Genomic DNA, 20,963 nt, shown 5'->3' on the forward strand with positions numbered 1-20,963 from the left:
CCTCCCTCTCTCGCTCAGAGAACAATAGTCCCATCGTCTTCAGTGGTGTCCCCACTTGGGGTTTTCTCCAGAGAGATCTTGGAGGGCTCAGTCACTTCCTTCCCCGGCACATTTTACAGAGGAGGAAACTGAGGCACAAGGAGACAAGCGCTTTCTCCAAGGTCACAGAGCAATAAGTGTCTGAGGCTGGATTTGAACTCAGGCTTTCCGAGCTCCAGGCCCAGTGCTCTTAGACCTCTGTGCTCCTTAGCTACCCTACTCTTACAGAGATTGCCTTTATAACAGAAGGGGCAGCTAGCCCTTGGCTCCACGGCGCACAAGACTTCTTGGGCCAGCGGTTCTCAAACTCCCCAGGTCAGGGAGCCCCAAACTTAATTCATATTGCACACAAATACACATATACACGGCTATGTATATTTGTGATTTGTGTGTGTGTGTGTGTGTGTGTGTGTGTATATATATTCGTGGGTATATGTATGTGTATATATGTAGGTATATGGGTGTATTTGTGTGTATATGTATTTGTAGATATGTGTGTACATGTACATATATTTGTATGTATATGAATGTATATTTGTGTGTAATGTATGTGTGTATATTTATGTATATATATATTTGCGTGTATGTGTATGTGTATATGTGTGTATATATATTTGTGGATATTTCTATGTGTACATATGTATGTATATGTATCTGTAGATATGTGTATACATAGACATATATTTGTACGTACATGTATTTGTATGTAGATGTATGTGTATTTATTTTTTATATATATTCGTGCATATGTGTTGTACATATGTATATTTGTTTGTATATGTGTATGTATTTGTGGGTATATGTGTGTGTATATATATATACTTGTATATATGTGAATGTATTTGTGTTATATGTATTTGCATGTTTATGTATTGTATATGTATTTGTGTGTATAAGCATGTATATATGTGTGTGTATGTGTATTGTATACATGTATATTTTACACATGTGTATATGTGGGTGTGTGTATATGTACATATATTTGTATGTATGTGAATGCATATGCATATGTATTTGTGTGTACATATATGTGTATATATTTGTATGTATATGTACTGTATACCTGTATATTTGTATGTATGTGTGGGTATGTGTATACATGTACATATATTTGTATGTATGTGAATGTATATGCATATGTATTTGTGTGTATATGTGTGTGTATATATTTGTATGTATATGTATGTAAAAATATTTTGGGTATATATATCTGTATTTATACATATATTTGTAGGTGTATGTGTGTATATATATGATATATATTCATGTACACATACATGTATATGAAATATATTTGATGTTATATGGCCTGTATGACATATACATGTATGTATATGGTCTGCAATGCATGCTTGTGTATATGTATGCATGTATGTGAATATATGCATACACAATACATATATAATAGGGATTCTTATTGACATTTAGTGTATTAGAAATGAAAATTGATAAAATTTTAAAACATTTATGTTCATCTTAAAATATCAATAATAAATCCATTAGATGCTAATATAAACATTAATGTACATGTTAATATAAATCATCTTTTTAATGAAAAATAACTTTTTCTAAAACAAAAAAAATTAGGAGGGTGCCATTGTTTTACATATTTTTGCAGATTTCTTTAATGTCTACAGCTGGATTCTCCTGTCTGCTTCTGCATTCAATCTGTTGTGCTATGTTGTTTGGGTTGAAGGATATGAATAATAATAACAATAATAATAGTAACTGACATTTATTTAGCATGTTAAAATTTCCCTAATGCTTTAGAAATATTATCTTATTTTATCTCCACGACAATCCTGGAGATTGCTGAGGAAATTAAGGCCCACAAAGACTAAGCGATCTGTCAAACTAGCACTTGGCACAATGTCGTGGGCGCTTAAGAAATATTTATTGCCAGGCTCTCGACTGATTGATTTGCCCAAGGTCACATGAGGCAGAATTTGAATCCAGGTCTTCCTGATTCCAGGTCTCAAGCTTTATTTATTCAGTCTTACAGCAGATAAATATTTGGGAAAAGGAAGGAGTATTTTAGCTGACAAATAATTCATGAAGAAGAAGAAGAAGAAGAAGATGATGATGATGATGATGATGATGATGATGATGATGAAGAAGAAGAAGATGGTGATGGTGATGGTGATGGTGATGATGATAAAAATTATTTTGACTTCATGGATCATACTTTGAGAACCCTTATGCTAGATCAAAGATCCCTACCCTGGCCATTGATGCCCACATAGTACATCCCCCTATGAGCATGTAAGTTACTTGAGGGCAGGAATTGTGTCCCCGTGGTGCTTGTGTCCAGTACATTGGCAGGAAGCCACTCAGTAAAGGCTATTGGTTGTGTTATTAAAATACCAAATCCATCCTTCAGCAAAAAATCTCAGGGCATGGGCATCCGACAAGCTGGCACATTTATGAGCAACAGCACAGGGACAGAGCCCAGCCTCACTCTCTGTAGGAATGATTCTGTAATCCCTGTGCCCAGTCCTGTGATCCAGATGCTCCTGATGTTCCCATCTCCCAAAGGCCCTGGCTCCACCTTCATAGTTCACCTGAAACACCTCAAACTCAGTGCATCCCAAATTGCTCTCATCATCTTCCCCCCACTTACTGACTCCTTATTTTGACTTCCAGATCCTTGAAGGCGCCCCTCTCCTCCCATCACTGAGTCATCGCTGACTCTTTCTTCCCTCTCATCCCCCACATACAGCCTGTCACCAAGTCCTGCCGATGCTGCCACCCCAATGTCTCCCGTTATCTGCTCCTCTTGATTCATGCTCTCTAAAGCCTTATCTCCTTTCCCCTGGTCTGCTCTAAGCCCCAGAAGCCCTCTGGATGTCTTGAGAAAAAGATGCAGTTTTTCCTGCAAGGCACTCTGGTGGTCTGGCATCTTCTCCCCCTCCCGCTCTCGATGTCTGGGTCCCCTCCCATCCCCTCTGCCATGGATCCCACAGAGACCAGAAATCCTTCTCTCCTGCTGGAGTTCCCAAGCGGCCTCAGGGGTTGTGCTTGGCTTGAGTGCAGCAGAAGAGAGGGTCACATTGGTTTGAGACCTGTGGTTGATCAGCCAAAACAGGGTTGCCTCACATGGCACTGAGGGCCACGGTGCGCCATGCTGACCTGGTGAAGGCTCTAGGACTGTTCTGCTGCCAGATCAATCATCTAGGGTGAGAAATTAATTCAGAAATCATCGTCACTAACCTCCTCATTATCCAAATCAGGAAACTGAGTCCAGAGAATCACAGAAGCAAAGATTTCCAGCTAGAAGAATTAGATATGCCCCGTGTGCCACGGTGCGCCATGCTGACCTGGTGAAGGCTCTAGGACCGTTCTGCTGCCAGAGCAAGCATCCAGGGCAAGAAATTAGTTCAGAAATCACTGATACTAACCTCCTCGTTATCCAAATGAGGAAACTGAGACTCACAAAAGCAAAGATTTCCAGCAAGAATCCTTAGAGACCCCCAGACCCACCCCTCTCGTTTTGTAGAGGAGGGAACAGAAAGTTCAGTGTCTTGCTCAGTCACACAGCTAATCAGCATCTAAGGCAAGGGTTCTTAGCCTGGGAGGCATGAACATGTTTTTAAAAAATGTTTTGATAATTGCATTTCAGGTTTCTTTTGTGATTCCATGTATTGTGTTTTATATCTTAAAATGATAAACCTGAAAAGGAAAGAAGGAAAGAAGTATTTATTAAGTCCCTACTGTGTGTCAGGCACTGCTTGAAGAGCTTTATAAATATCATCTCATTTGATCCTCATAACGGACCTGCGGAGGTAGGTGCTGTTATTATTCCCATTTTGCAGATGAGAAAAATAAAGCAGATAAAGTATGGGACTGGATCATGCACCCTGGAGTCTGCTTCATCCTTTGCACGGCTAAATAGGGAGTCCCTTTTTGTGTGGGGGAAGATGGAGGGAGGTTACAACTCCCTGCAAGGCGAGATTCAAACTGAGAGCCAAGTCCAAGATCAGCACTCTCGTGATTATGCCCTACTGCTTCTCTAGGGTCTTGAAAAAAGAAAAGGGAAGAAGTTCCCTTCTGACTCAAGCTCCTAGAAGAAGGACTCAGCACTAATGATCAAACAGAGTTTAATTTCCTCTCAGTAGATAAGTGGGGGTGTATGGGAGCAGAATGGTACATACACTACACACTCACTTGTTTGGCTGAATTGTTTTTCTTTGTCACAAGGAAAGGGCTCAACTTCAGGAGTGAGATCCACTTGAAAATTATTAATATAAAAAACAAGAGGTATCAAAACTGGAGAAAAAACTTGATGAGCCAAGCCACTGTTGAGGGATTCAGGTGAGTGGTTGGATTGGAAAAAAACAGTGGAACTAAAATTAGAGGACCTGGTTCAAATCCTCCTCTACCACTTCCTGATTTTGGGATTCTGAATGAGATCCTTTGTAAGTCTCAGTTTTTGAGGAGAGCGGGCTGATAGTCTCTTTTAGCACCGAGTCCAGTGATCTTGAGATCATCAGTCCTGAGCCCATCCCTCCGACGCTCCCAAAGGGCTCCTGAGCCAGCATCCCTCATGCTCCCCTGCCGGGCCCATCCCCCTCCCAAAGCCCCTGGGTGGGCCCCCTCCCCAGCTGCTGGGCTGGGAGCAAGAGGGCCTGTAAGATGACCCTGTTGGGAGAGATGGAAAAAATGTTGCAGCTGGAGATGTCATGGCTTCCAACGTTTCTCTGTCCCGGGGAGGGGTGGGGCGCGGAGGAGAGCCCCAAGGACAGGCGGGGAGTTGTGGAGAAGATTGGGTGTTGCTGGACAGATGGTCTTGAGTGACCGGGAAAGGAAATCAACTCTTCGTTCCAGCAAGAGGCCAAGGGAAGGGGAGGAGGGCGAATGAAAGGGGAGCTAGAGATGAAGCTACCGAGGGTCCTTCCCTGAGCATCCCCAGCCGCATCCATCCCTGGAGCTTTCTGCGTGGGCATCCAAACTGGCTTTGAAGAAACGAGGGAGAATTTGAGAGACTTTCAGAACAGGCCCATCAGCCTCCTTTTGGGTGAAGGGATGGTTACTCTGCTAATGGTGGTAGATCATATGTCCCCTCTCCTGTTATCCTTCAGCCAAAGGACCACAGATCTTGAGATGGACTGATGGAGAAGCTGTATGGTCTAACCCTCTCATTTTACCAAGAAGGAAACTGAGACCAAGTGAAATGACTTATCTAAGGTCTTAGTAGTAAATGGTTACTAAGTCTCTCCTCTCTATTCCAAGGGTTCTCAACCTGGAGACCTTGAACTTGATTTTTTAATATTTCAATATAACTGTCTCCTTTGTGTTTTAGTTTATGCATCTGAAAATATGATTCTGAGAAAGGATACATGGGTTTTCTCGAAGGGTCAAAATCTGGCCCTCCCCAGAATGTCCACGACCCTAAGGAAAACAGGACTGTTTGGGAATGGTACCCAACATTGGGTAGGTAGGTAGGTAGACAGAATGCTGGGCTGGGAGTCAGGAAGAACTGACTTGATGGGTAAATCTGAGCAAGTCATTTGAATCCAACTCCCTCTATTTACAGAGGAGGAAACTCTGTATATCCAAGAAAGGCTACAGCTGCCTTGGTTTCCTCATCCGTAAAATGAACTGGAAAAGAAAATGGCAGACCGCTCTAGCGCCTTTGCCAAGAAAACCCCAAAGGGGGTCACGAAGAGTCGGACGTGACCGAAATGACTGAATAACAACAACCAGAATAGTCCGATCTCTAGCTTCCTCTCTGGGCCAGCTCTTCCCTAAACTTCAAAGAGAAGGAACAGTGCTTTTCCTTCCCCTTGAGGACGGGGCTTTGGGGCCCGGAATCGCAGAAGGGGAAGGGAATTTCTGTCTCCCGAGGGCTCCGTCTGATTTCTCCGAGCACCGCCGGGGGTTTGAGAGATCAGAGAGGGTTTGGCGGAGACCAAGAAAGAGCCAGATAAAGATACGTTCAGAGAACAAAGAGCGGGATCTGTACATGGCCCAGAATATCTCCCACCAGTCAGGCGAGCTCACAGAAATAGAGAGAGACAGGGAGGCAGAGGGAAGAAAGGCAAGGGGAAGGGACGGAGCGGACTGGAAGGGGAGTCTGCTCTCGGTTCTCTGAGAGGAGCTGTTGGTGAGAGGAGAACGCCGGTCACTCTGGAGTCTCCGCCAGGTTCCTGATGGCTCCTCCAGATGTGACGCGTAATTACAGCTGTGGAATGCACATTGCAGAGTAGCTGAAAAATTCGGTATCTGTGAGGGGATCTGGCCCCAAAGTCAAGTTCTCCTAACACTCGTTCGGGGGCCCCGGCCGGCCCCCCCTCCTCCACGCCGGCCGTAATTGCTGTAAGATGAGGAAGTCGCTCTCCAGATGCTAACCAGATGTGAGCATCCCACTCTCGCTCGACATATTTCCCGACAATAATACCCGGGTGTTACTATGGTGATAACAGATCCACCAGAGGTTTGAGCTAATGCTCGCAGAGTGTGTCTGTACCGTTACCATAGTTTTATTCTCACAACTGTGGCCCTTGGAAGTTTCCCAGACACACTAGCAGCCTGCCCTGGGGCCGGGCCGGGCTGGGCGGCTCCCAGAGAGGCCCCCTCTTTCGGGGGGCAGCCGAGGGGTCCCTTGCTGAGATCAGGTCCCTCCTCAGCCAAACCTCATGGAACTCCAGCCTCCCCAGCCCCATTCTGGTCCTCCCGGGGGGCTTCAGCAATCTGGGGAAGGCAAGAGCTCTGGCTGAACTCTTGGGTTTTAGGGGGGAGGAAGAAGGAAGGAGGGGGCTTTGTTTCCAGATGGGGCTCCACATTCTACCTTGCTGCACTTAGAGACAGGACCTGGGTTTTTATCCATCCGTGTGACCTTGGACAAACCATGTTCCCTCCTGGCTTAGTTTCCTCCTCTGCAAATGGAGGGAATTGGATTTAAGTTATTCCAACCCTAAGCCTTAGACCTGGAAGTGGGAAGATAGACAGGAGCAAATCTGACTGTTTGACCTTGGATAAATGATTTCCCCTCTAGGAGGGGACCCCATCTCTCTAGATCTGGAAAGGACCCCTTAGGAATCATCACCTTCCCATTTGACAGGTGAGGAAACTGAGGTCCTGAGGTAGTAAGTGATTTACCTGTGGTCAGGCAGGTAGACAAAGGGAGGACTCCTACTTTCCCCTGTAGTGGGTCAACATAGCCTCAAGGTTTCCCAAGTGTCCGGCACACAGTAGGTGCTCCACAAATCTTTGCTGAACTGCACCGGATTGAAGAGAAAGGCAGAGAGCCCTTACTGAAGGTCACTGCTTGCTCCCTCCCCGGGGAATCTGCCCTCTGGGTCCTTGGGGAGCGGGGAGAGAGAAGGGAACAGCTGAGGCCGGTCTGGAGGGAGAGATGGAGCCCTAAGGTCCCTCTCCTCAGGGGAAGCTCCCCAGCCACCCAGGCCCCGTGGGGCACAGCCCACAGGGGGGACCTGGAGCTGGGAGCCCGGCCCTCTAAGCTCCCCACCAGCTGTCAGGAGCCATCTGGGACAGCTCAGCCTCGGGGGTGGGGAGGAGAATCCCCGGGCAGCCCCAGCCTCCGAGGCTCACCGCCCCATCATTGGACTCCCCGCTGCCCCCAAGCCCCAGGCCCTGGCTTTGGGCAAGCCGGGCACTGGGCGCTCAGGGCGTGGGCAGCAGGGGCTGAGTCACATCCGGGTTCACTCAGAGCTTTGGGCACCAGGAGGAGGAAGGGAGGAGAGAAGAGGGAGGAGGGAGGAGGGAGGGAGCCAGGGCTGGGGGCGTCGGGACCGAGGCAAATGCCAGCTCAAGTGACAAAGGCAGAGGAGTAGGAGGCTGGGAATTAGTCACAGGAGAGGGGGAGGAAGGGAAAGGAGGGGGCAGGCCCCCACTCCCTCCCCCCTGATCTCTTAACTGTGGGGCTGAGCCAGCCCTCAGAAAGGCGCAGCCTCCTGCCCCCAAGGCTGCTTCCTTTAGGAAAATGGCATCCCCGGGCTCCCGCTCACTTCCCCAGGTCCCTGAGACACATCCCTCGCCCAGAGGCACCTGGTCTTCTCCCCTAGAAAGAAAAGGCGGCCTTTGAGGGGAGCAGGGAGCCCGGATTCAAAGTCACAAGCCCAGGTCACTTTCTGCTCACACTGACTGCCCATGTGACTGTGGACAGCTTAATCCTCTTGCACTCCATTTGCTCATCATTAAAATGGGCACAATACTAGTTTTACCTTTTGATAAACTTTTAAGTGCCTTAAAAACATGGGCTCCTGTTAAATTTCTCTCCAGGTAAGCTACCATTCAATCTCATTCCCTACCCCTTCTTCCTGGTTCTTCTTATTAGGCATAAAATCACAGTGAGCGCCTGGCTTAGCACAGGGAGCCCCCATCTCCCTGAATCTCGGCGCTCCATTCCCCCCCCCCAGCCCCCCACGGCTCACGCCCTCCCACCCCAACCATTGGGTGTCCGGACCCACCCACTCCACGGCCCGGCAGGGTAGCCACGGAAGAGACCTGGCTATCGCAGCCTTAAACCCCAGCACTTGCTCGTGGCCGAGGAAGGAGAAAGTGGGGGGAGACCCGGCGGACCCGGACAGGACAAAATGAGTAAAAGCTGTTAAATGAGGCTCCGCAGCCAGGCTGGGTTGTTGTTGTTCGTCCTTCATTTTCGAAGGAGACCAAGGACAACGTCAGAGTGATGTCTGGGTGCTCATGACCAGCCAGCCATTTTTTCTCGCCTTTGCCCCTTCGTTGTCACAGATAGGGAAACTGAGTCTGGGGTCACGCAGCAGTGAGATGAGAACCCAAGGGCTCTGACTCCCATCCTGCCCCTCGTTGGAGAAGGAGGACCACGAGTATTTGCCATTGTGTCAGAATTACCCGGAGCAGCTGCCAGCTCAGCTTCCTCTCCCCCTCCCTCCCCTCTCCTGTTCCCCAAGCGAGCTGGAGGCTTCTGGGAGCCTCCGGGTAATTTGAATGGGCTGATGCTAGTCGCTGGATGCTTGGGGGGAGGGAGAGGAAGATGTCTAGAGGTTCTAGAGGTGTGAGTCTCTCTTCTCCAGGCTCAAAGACACAGCTTGAGGGATGTGGACCTAGCGCGTCCTCGAGGCAGGGGAGAAGAGAACCAGGCACCCCGACTTGGCTGGTTGCAGGGAGCGGGGTGGAAGAGACCGGACTGCATTTGAGAACAGCAGGCCAGGGCTTCCAAGGTCTGCCCAGTCAGCTGAGGGGGGGTCCTTGGGGGGGGGCGGGAGTCAGACTTTGCATCAACTCACAAAAGAGCTGGGACCCGCTCAGTCTTCCCAGATGAAGTCTGAACCAGCAGGGTCCTTTCTGTAAGAGCTGGAACAGGTTTTTGGTTTTTTTGAAGAAGGGGATGGCAATGCACAGAATCAAGAAATACTAGCAGGAAGGAAGGAAGGAAGGAAGGAAGGAAGGAAGGAAGGAAGGAAGGAAGGAAGAAGAAGAAGAAGAAGAAGAAGAAGAAGAAGAAGAAGAAGAAGAAGAAGAAGAAGAAGAAGAAGAAGAAGAAGAAAGAAAGAAAGAAAGAAAGAAAGAAAGAAAGAAAGAAAGAAAGAAAGAAAGAAAGAAAGAAAGAAAGAAAGAAAGAAAGAAAGATTAAAGAAAGAAAGAAAGATTAAAGAAAGAAAGAAAGAATTTTCCTGAGTCAAACTAAGAGTTGCTAGAACCATGGGGTTACTTCTGACCAAGAAAAAGGCACCATGAACAAATTAAGAAGAGGATTATGCAAGTCAGTGAAGGATTCTGGCCCTGTGAAGAAAGCTAGAGACAGCATTTGAGAAAAGAAATTTGAGAGAATTTGAGGAAAAGCTGAATAGTTCAAGGAAAGTTTTATTCAGGAAGATGCCATTTCAAGGAGGAAATGGATTAGAGGGAATGGTTCTGAAGAGAGACTTAAGGACAAGAAGAAGGTCATTTGGAAAGGCACAATAAGTAAGAAAGCGTTAGTGGATTAAATTAGGAAAGTAAAATCGGAAATTGCGAGAGAAAGAAAGGCCATTGAATATGATGGCCAAGGTGTTAAGCTGTCACAAAAAAATGGCTCAGTAAAGTGTTTGAAAAGTAACACCCTCAAGGAGCCGAGCAAGGCTCATAATTTCAATGAATGTGGAGAGCAGGGTCCATTTTGTAGTGATTTGTATATTTCTGCTATAACCAAATGATGTCTCCCTTCTAGGAAAAAAAATTAAGAAGCTTAAGGTACCCAAAGAAAACTCCAACCATGGTAAACTTGGAGTTTATAAAAGAAAAGAAAATTCCTAAAAAGGAGGGGTGTGGACACTGAGAGGGAAGCCAATATGTGTCCCCAAGAAATGGCAAACAAGACCTACTTGCATTGTCACTAGTGAAATTATCCAGGGAGGGTTTAGGGGAAAAGGGATGGTGGCTGATGGTTTCCAGCCAACAGTACCAAGGTAGCTATGTATTGACTTGCTTTAACATAAAGTCGTTTTCTTGGGGCACCTATCCAAATTATAATGGAAAACCTCCCAAGATATGTTAAAATGATTAATGATCACCTATTTCTGGTGATTCCCATGGGCCCAGAGGATATGGCTAGAAAGAATCTAGAAAGCATTTGCCCCAAAACTTGAGCAATAAACCAAAGGCTATGGGGCACAAGGAGTGGTTTCCTTATTGCCTACCATCAAAGGCAAGACATTCATAAGAGAAAAGTTGACTGAAAAAGTGACTGCTGGCCAAGAAGGTGGCTGGGAATAGGATTCGGCTTTTCTGAGGCTCTGGTCAGGGATGGAACTTATCAAATGACGACCAGGAAGCATTATCCTTTTATTGTGTCTTACAAATCTAATCAAATAATGGATTATTGTTCTTTTCTATATCAAGTCTAAATTTAAATTTGCCATTGTAGCTTCCACATTTTGCCCCCTTGTTCTACCCTCACTTCTAAAGGAAAAAAAATCTAGATGTTTAACTTTTTCCAATTCTTCTTTTCAGATATTTAAAGATAGCCATTGGAGACCCTGTTCTTCTCCATCCCAAACATTCAATTTCTTCAATGATTTCTCACAAGGAAAGAATTTGAAACTTTTTACAAATCATCATTTATTGCCTCAGGATGATTTCCCAATAATTAACATCCTTCCTAAAATATGCTGTCCAGAATCAACCACAATCAGAGCAGATATGGTCTGATGGAGACATATCTCTCCATTCCTAGACATATCCCTCTTCCAATACATTCTAAGATCTAATGAGAAACCAGATCATGTTACTGACTAAGGTTGCAGGCCAGGAACACCTTCAGATAAGATGAACTGCTATATGTCACTCTTTCTCCATTTGGCAACTGTAATATTGATTTTTTTTTAAGTGTAAGACTTCATCATCGAATTTCATTTTTATTTGGGTAATCGTCTAACCCATCAAAGTCTTTTTAGCTCTTTGGCTCTTCCATCCAACATGATAGTTATCTTGCTCAGAATTGTGTTATTCACAAATCTGATTAATTTGCCACTTACTCCTTTAGCCAAATCACCGATAAAAATTTGAAATTTCCCAGGCTGAGCACAAACTTCTTAGATACTCCATTAGAGCTCTTTTCCCAAGTTTACATTAAATCATTAAGATCCATTCTTTTGGCTTAGATAGACTCTCCACTCTATCTAAATGTGTTATTATTTAAACTATATTTCTTTACGTTTTCTACAAATAGTGTGTTAAGAATGTTAAAATCCAGGGAAGCTTCTCCTGCTGACTTTCTCCTCATCTACTAACCTAGTTATCCTGTCTAAACGGAAACGGACACATTTGGAATGTCCTGTTCTTGATGAAACCTTTCTGGTCCTTGGTATTCTTGAACGCTTTTCCAGATATCCATTAACCATCTCTCCCAGATCACCCGATCCTGTAATTTTACAAATGAGGAAACAGGTTTGGAGAGACAGATGATGTGATTAGCCCAAGTAAACTACTAAATGCCTTCAGTAAAACTGGAATCCATCTTTTCAACACTCATTTCACTGTCCACCGATGCAATGCTATTCATTCACCCACTCATTTGTTCATTCATTCATTTATTCGTTTATCCATCCATCCATTCATTTATTAAGTAAACGCTTATTAAAACTTACTCCTTGACAAGTACTGTTGTCAGGTACAGAGTATACAAAGGCAGCTACAAAACAGAGCCTCTGTCTGTAATGAGTTACTATCTCAACGTTCTGTGGAGCCACAAGGTTTCCTAAGCTGTTTTCCTCATTATGACTTTGACGAGTCACTGGTGTTTTCTCAGCTTCATTTTACTGATGAGGAAACTTGAGTCTTAAAAGGGAAACCACTTCCCCAGGGTCACTCGGTCAGGAAGTATGACCCAATTGAAGTCTCTACATACACAGAAGTACAACCAGCTACAAAGGGCACACGCCCTCCTTCTTTCTCCTTCCCCCAAGAAGCAGGACCTGGACAGACTAAAAAAGGGATGCTCTGGACATCTTGGGTCCTCTCTCCAGCCCTGAGAGTCCCTTTGCAATCACAAATCCTGGGAATCTGGGAACTTCTGGGCTGAAGGCCTCCTTTACTGGGTTCTGGCAGCCCCCTCCACCCCTCCCCCAGCGGCAGCCCCCTCCCCTACCAGCCCCTCCAGCTGGTGAGTTAGAGGCTCATTTACACTTTAAACGCTACAAGACAATAAACCTTTAATTGTCTCATCACAGCATGTTTCGAAAATGTTATGTCAGTGATTTTCCAAAAGTATTTCTGTTCCCAGGGAAATATTCTTCTCAGGACCCAAAGAGGGGTGGGGGGTGGGGAGTGGGACATGGAGGAGGGGGAGGGAGATTGGACCTTGGATCCTCAAGGCTCTAGTCTGAGGTTCCAGAACCTAACAGTTTTCTGAGCCCCCACCCCTGGGATTCCATTGTTTCCCAGTCAAGGATGGAGAGCAGTGATGTTGAGACCTTGGGAGGTTGATAGGTTGGGAAACTTGGGGGCTGAAGAACAGAGAGATCTGAGGGGGTGGGGATGAGGCACTGAGATGATTCCACAAACTGGAATCCCACAGACAATCCAATCAAACTGTACCTCACCTTTCTGACCTTGCCCAGACTGTGAGATTCCTTCCTTCCTCACTGCCACCTCTTTTAATTCCTAGCTTCTTTCAGGACTCAGTAGCAGCTCCACCTGGTAGATGGGACCTTTCTCGGCAACCCTTACTTTCCTACAAATTACCTTGTATTTAATGTGTAGAATTTATATGCGCATGTGTGTGTGTGTATAAACATATATACATCTCTCTCCCCCAAAACACATAGAAGGTGCTTAATAAAGGTGTATTAATTGACCGATAAGTGGGGTGAAGGAACTGAGTCACTGAGGAATTCTGGATCCAATGGGCTAATTAAGCAGTTGCGTTGGCTTTGAGGAAAAATTCTCTTTTTTTAAAAGTCATTTATTTATTTTTAACATATTTTTTTAAATTGGGTTCTGAATTCTCTCCATCCCTCCCCCACCCATTGAGAAAGAAAGAAATGTGATAAAAAATTATACATATGAAATAATGCAAAACATATTTTTATTAGCCGTGTTGAAAAAAAAAGCAAGGAAAATAAAGAAAGTGAAAAAATTATCCTTCAGTCTGCACTCAGATTCCATCAGTTCTTTCTCTGGAGGTGGATAGCATTTTTCATCATAAATCCTTTGGAACGATCTTGGATTGATTGCATTACCTTATGTTGATCAGAGTAGCTGAGTATTTGCCAGTTGATCATTGTTACAGTGTTGCTGTTACTGTATCGATTATTTTCCTGGTTCTGATTGCTTCTCTTTGCATCAGTTCATACAGATTTTCCCAGGTTTTTTTTTTCTTTTTCTGAAACTATCCTCCTCATCATATACTACAACTTGTTCAGTCATTTCCCAATTGACAGGCATATCCCTTGATTTCCAATTATTTGCCATCACAAAAAAGTGGAAAAATCCCCTCGATCTTATCCAATTCTTTTATTGTGAGGGGTACAGAGAGGGGACTGGAACAAGAAAAGTCCTACAGCAAAGAAACAGAGTGCTTCAATCTGAAGGCACAACTTGTCCTTTAAATGCCCTCTCTTTTACTCCCTTCCTGTTTGTAAAACATGGATTCCCTCCATCCCCGCTCCTCCATCCAATCCATTGTCAAATCTTTTCATTCCAACCAAGACATCCCCTTCTCTCCTTTGACACGGCCACCCTCAGGTGCAGACCCTCATCACCTCCTTCCTGGACTTTTGCAATAGCTGCTGGTAGCTCTGCACTCAACTCTCAATTCTCAGCTCACCCCTGCCACCCACACTCCAGTCCATTCTCCAATCACCAAAGTGATTTTTCTTTTCTTTTTCTTTTAAAAGCTTTTTCTTTTCAAAACATTTCAAAACACAGATAATTTTTCAACAGTGACCCTTGCATAGCCTTGTGTTTCAGATTTTCCCCTCCTTCCTCTACCCCCTCTCTTAGATGGCAAGCAATCCAATAGATGTTTTTCATGTTAAAATATATGTCAGACCCAGTATGTGTAAACATATTTATACAATTATCTTGTCGCACAAGAGAAAGAACAAAAAGGAAAGAAAACGAGTAAGCAAACAAAATGCAAGTGAACAATCTCAAAGACAATGAGAATGCTGTGTTGTGATTCACATTCAGTTCCCACAGTTCACTCTCTGGGTGTAAAGGGCTCTCTTCATCACAAGATCATTGGGACTGACATCAGTCATCTCATTGTTGGAAAGAGTCACATTCATCAGAATTGATTGTTGTATAATCTTGATGTTGCCATGTATAGTGATCTCCTGGTCCTGCTCATTTCACTCAGCATCAATTCATGTAAGTCTCTTCAGGTCTTTCAGAAATCATCCTGTTGAACGTTTCTTATAGGACAATAATACTCCATAACATTCATATACCACAACTTATTCAGCTTTTCCCTTCTTTACTATCTCTTTGGGATATAAGCCCAGTAGAAATACTGCTGGATCAAAGGGTATGCACAGTTTGAAAGTCCTTTGAGTATAGTTCCAAATTGCTCTCCAGAATGGTTGCATCCATTCAGAGTTCCACCAACAATGTATCAGTGTCCCAGTTTTCCCATATCCCCTCTAACATTCATCATTATCTTTTCCTATCATCTTAACCAATTTCAGAAGTATATTGTAGTGTCTCAGAATTGTCTTAATTTGCATTTCTCTGATCAATAGTGATTTAGAACATCTTTTTATATGATTAGAAATGGTTTTAATTTCTTCATCTGGAAATTGTTCATATCTTTTAATCATTTATCAATTGGAGAATGGCTTGAATTCATATAAATTTGAGTCAATTCTCTCTATATTAGAAATGAGGCCTTTATCAGAACCCTTAAATGTGAAAATGTTTTCCCAATTTATTGCTTTCCTTCTAATCTCGTCTGCAGTAGTTTTGTTTGTACAAAGTGATTTTTCTGAAGGGCAGATTCGACCATGTTCCCCCCACACACTACCTCTCAACTTAATAAACTCCAGTGATTCCCTATTATCTCTGGCATCAAATATAAACTGTTTGGCATTTAAAGCTCTTATAATCTTCCCCCCTCCTCCCTATCCTGTATTCTTACACTTGATATAATCTAGAATCTGCCTACACTATTCCCAGTTCCTTAAACACAACGCTTCCATCTCTTGTCTGTTCACCTTTCCCCTGGTTATTCTCGGAATGCTCTCTGTCCTCCTCTCTGCCTTTTAGAATCCCTGCCATCCTTAGAGATTCTGTTCAAAGACCACTTTGGACAGGGGACCTTTCTGAGTCCCTCTACCTCAAAGCCCCCCCTTTAAAATCACCTTCCATCCCCTTGGTCTATATTTTGCATGTACCAGCTATTTGCATGTTATCTCCTCCATCAGAATGAGGGCTCCTTGAGGGTGGGGACTGTGTTTTTGCTTTTTCTTGCAAAGCACCTGGCCCATAGTAGACATTTCATAAATACCTGTTGACCGACTGACTGATCAGCTTTATGACCTTGGGCAAGCCATTTCAGCAATTTGGGCTTCCATCTCTTAATCTGCCAGATAAGAGGAGAATTAGCTGACCTCTAAGGTCCCTTACAACTCTAGACTTGGGCTTCTTTTTGGGGAAGACCCTCAAGACTGAGTACCCCTCCCTGAAGTCTCTGGGGAGGCTAGGGCTGGTCCTGGAAGGAAAAAGAGGAAAGGGCTATGGGGGTGGAGAGGGCAAAGAAGCACAGGCTTGAAGCATTTCCCCTTTCTGTGCAAGAAGCCTTTTGGTAACCCTGCCCCACCCCTGCTGCCACCCACAGTGGGTCTGAGGATGTCCCCAGGGTAATAACAGCTTACATTTATTAAGCATTGCCAGTTTTGACTTTCCTGACCCTTAGCAATGATGGGAAGTAAGTGCTTGGAGGCTACAGCATCAGAGACTCAGAGCTGGAAGGGTCGTGTGGTCCAATCCTCTCATTTTACAGATGGGGATACTGAGGCCCAGAGCTGGAAGAACCTCAGAAGTTATCTAGTCCAACTTCAGTCATTTACAGGGAAGAAAGCAGAGGCTCCTGGAGAAGATGTGATCTAACCAAGATCACACAGTTGCTCACTTTGAGTTACTACTTTCTGGTCTCTCTTCTAAATGAGGGTCCTCAGCTCTCTCCATCCTCCCACCCAAGATTCCCTATCTGTAGAGTGCGAGAGTTGGTTCCATTATTTTCTCCTAGACAAGAGATCTGGGCATCATTGGGAAGGAATGGGACAATAGAGGCCAATTGGACTAGTCAAACTTCCAACTTCCAACCCTACCTGGCCAAAGTCTGGGACTCCATCCCTCTCCAAAGCCTCCTTAGTTCAGATGCAGCTCCTGGTCCAAGGTCCTATTTGAGGCTGAGCAAAAATCTTCAAAAACCAAACTTTAACCCGAATCTTAAATTCCCTCTTTCAGGATCCTTAGATAATTCAGGCCAGAGAGCCTTGCCTCTGGGCTCTAGTCTTAGCCTTCAACCTTCTTGGGCCCTGAATCTCTCTGCTCTATCTTCTCTTCAGCAGAAACACTAACCTTTCAGTTCCTCAACTTACTTCCTACTCCTCTACCCTACCTTGTCTATTCTTAGACATGGTTATACTCTTGATCTTGCCATCACCTACGCATGGGACACTTCCATCTTCAAGAAATCTAAAATCCCCTTATCTGATCACAACCTATTACTATTTTTCAGCCTTGCAAGCCCAAACCCTGTTTTTCATTTTTACTATGACCTCCAAGCCCTCAATTATCTCCCAGGCTATAACCCTCATATTGGCTACATTCTTGACCTTTTGATGAGCCAGCTCAACTCTACATTATCTTCTTCTCTTGAGTCTCCAGCCCTCTATCCTAACATCAATCTTTCCCTGCGAAGCCTTGGATCACCCCCATGTCATTCCTAGATACGTTCTGTTCAATGGATCTAGAAAAAAGAATCACTGCACCATCCTGACAGGGCTAATTACAAATTTGTGTTACACAATCTCAACTGGGCCCTCGTTACAGCAAGGCAAGCCTTCTATTCCTCCCTAACTCACCCTCCTACTCTCCACAGCAGCTCTTCCAAACCTTCCCAAGCCTCTCCTGATTTTACATGGCTCCCTCTCGCCCCACCTTCTCAGTTGAGAACTTTGTCTTGTGTTTTACTGAAAAAAAAATTGATATCATTCAACAGAAGCTCTCTCTTCTCTCCTCTCAGATCATTTAGATACCTTTCCCCAATATTTCCTCCTTTACCCTTGTCTCACAATAAGAGGGAGTCCCTCTTCTTGCACAAGTGATCCCATTCCATCCCCTTTTCTCCAGAGACTTCCTCTTTATCACTCCCACTTTCTCACTTACATTCAATTTCTCTAAATTCCTTCTCTACTAATGACAACCACTCCCATGTCTCCTCTATCCCCAAACAAAACAAAACAAAAAATTCTTCCTTGATCCATACATCCCCATTTGCTATCATTCCATACTCTTCTTTCTTTCATGGCCAAACTCCTTGAGAAGACCATCGACACTAGGGAACTCTATTTCCTCTCTTCCTAACTCTCTACAATCCAGCTTCTGACTCCATCATTCAACCAAAATGGCTCTCTCTGGTCATCCATGACATCTTAACTGCCAAATCCTGTGGCCTTTTCTCCATCCTCATCCTTATTTCTTTAGCATTTGATCACTCTCTTCTCACTGTCCTAGTGCAGACCCTCATCCTGTCACACATGGTCTACTGCAAGAGCCTGCTTCTAGTCTTTCTCCACTGCAATCCAGCCTTCATTCAGCCAAAAAAAAATTGTGTTCCTAAAGTGCAGGTCCAACTATGTCACACCTTTACTCAATAAATTTCTCCCTATCATCTTCAGGGTCAAATATAAAAGGCTTGGTTTGTTATTCAAAGTCCTTCAGAGCTTAGCACTCTCTTACTTGTTAAGTCGTCTTATACCTTATAACCCTCACTGCCCTCTCTCCCCCACCCCTATAACTATCTCCCATGTACTCTGTGACATGGTGACTTTGGCCTCCTTTCTCTCCTTTGAACAATACACTCCATCTCTCACCTCGGGGCATTTTTCTGGCTGTACTTCATGCCTGGAATATTTTTCCTTCTCATTGCTGCCTCCCGGCTTCCTTTAAGTTCAGCTTTTTAAAATCTTACTTTCTGTAAAAAGTCTTTCTCAATGTCTCTTCATTATCTTTTCTCTGTTCATTATCTCCAATTTATCTTCTGTCTGTCTCTTTGTGTATATTATATATACATATCTATCTATCTATATATACACATACATACACTTCTATATCATAAATACCTGCTTATACAAAATTGTTTATATGTTGTCTTCCCCTTAAGGGAGATTTTGAGCCCGAAGTATCTCTGGCCTTTCTTTGTATCTTTAGCACTTCACAGAGCATCTCACACACAGTAAGTATTTATTGACAGACTAACTGAGACTAGTAACCTTAAAACAAAAACTTCCAGGAATATCGTAGCCAAAATCCTGAGCTTACAGATCAAAATAAAAATACTCCTTCAAAAAGGAGTCACAATGAAAATCACACAAGACTTATCAGTTACCACTAAAAGGAAAAAGAGGGCTTGGAATGTAAAATTCTAAAAAAAAAAAATCAAACCCAACCCCCCCAAAATGGAAGATTAATTCCACAGAGGAATCATGGATTCCAAGCATTTCTGATGAAAAGGCCAGAGCTGAGTAAACATTTTGAAATGGAAATTCAGGCATGAGTGGAAACATAGGAAGGGCCACATATATGTTTAATTGGAAGGGAATGTATAAAAATTGATATATTAATTGTAACAGATTATAATTATAATTTTATAAAATAAAAAAAAACAAATTTTCTCAAGTCCCTAATATTTAAAAAAAATTTTTTTCAAAACAAATGCATAGATAATTTTCAACATTCACCCCTGCAAAACCCTGTGTTCCAAATTGTTTCTCCCTCCCTTTTCCCATCCCTTCCCCTAGAGGCAAGCAATCCAATATATGTTAAATATGTGCAATTCTTCTATACGTATTTCCACAATTATCACGCTGCACAAAAAAAAATCAGATCAAAAAAGGAGAAAAAAAAACAAAATGCAAGCAAAAAAGTGAAAATATTATGTTGTGATCCACACCCAGTCCCCACAATCCTCTCCCTGGGTACAGATGGTTCTTTCCACCACAAGACCATTGGAACTGGTTCCTAATATCTTTAAGGATTATAGAGAAAAGAACTGGGGGAAAGGGAACAAGCATTTATTATCTACCCACTAAGTCCCACGTGCTGTGTTTCGAATTTTACAAATACTATTTCATTTGGTCCTCACAAAAACACTAAAGAGAGATGCTATTATTATCCCCATAGTAAAGCTGAGGAAACTAAGGCAGAGAGAGGTTAAATGAGCTACCCAGGATTACACAGGTAAGAAGTGTATAAGGTTGAATTTGAATGCAGGTCTTCCTTACTCCATGTTTGGTATTCTATCAGTTGATGTCTATGGATATCTATGTTATCTAGCTTAAAAGGGGAAAGAAAAAAGGAACAAAGAAAGGGAAATCACTGTTGCACAATAATTACAGGAGATGAAGAATATATATGATGGAACAGATAGAGGGAATGAGAAAGAATACAAAAAACTTTCCCTTCTTTGCCATTATAGTCTCTTTCTTTTTATCTCTTCTTATAACCATTAAAATAAAACAAAATTTCCACAAACCCACCATATTTTTAAGCCATATTTTGACCTGGAACCTCTAGATTGTGGCCAGATATTTCTTGGAGCTTTTATTTTAAGCTTTTGAACCTGGGTAGCTGGGGAAATAATGATGTCATTAAAAACAACAAATTAAAATATAAATTTAAATTTAAATTAAAAATAAAATAAATTAAAAACAACAAATTTTCAAAAGAAAGCTAAGTTTTAGAAAAAAGATAATGAATTCTATTTTAACATGTCGAGTTTGAGATGCCTATGGGACATCCATTCAAGATGTTCAAAAGGCAGAAGTAGAAGTGACATGTTCAAGGCCACATGACTGGAAATCTTCAGAGGCAGCATTTGAATCCAGATCCTCCAACTTCCTCATCAGTATTCTTTCCACTTTACCTCAGAATCCAGTGTAGTAAATCAAGCAGGTTTTAATCAAATGCCTGCACTGCATCTGGCCACGCAGAGGTCAGCCTAGACATTGATCCCTGCCTTCATGAAGCTTATAGTCTAGACTCAAGCATAGATAACCATGAATACCATGGTGCCATGAATAGAGTGCCAGGTCTGAACTTGGGAAGACTCATGTATACGACCCTGGGCAAGTCATTTCCCCCTGTCTGCCAGGTTCCTCATCTGTAAAATCATCTGTAGAGGGAAATGGAGGGCCACTCTAGTATCTTTGCCAAGAAAACCCCAAATGGGAGTCACAACGAGTAGAATATGATTGAAATAACTTAACACAAAAACA

Source organism: Sarcophilus harrisii, chromosome 3 (assembly GCF_902635505.1).
Source record: "Sarcophilus harrisii chromosome 3, mSarHar1.11, whole genome shotgun sequence".
In the NCBI taxonomy this organism is placed as follows: Eukaryota; Metazoa; Chordata; class Mammalia; order Dasyuromorphia; family Dasyuridae; genus Sarcophilus; species Sarcophilus harrisii.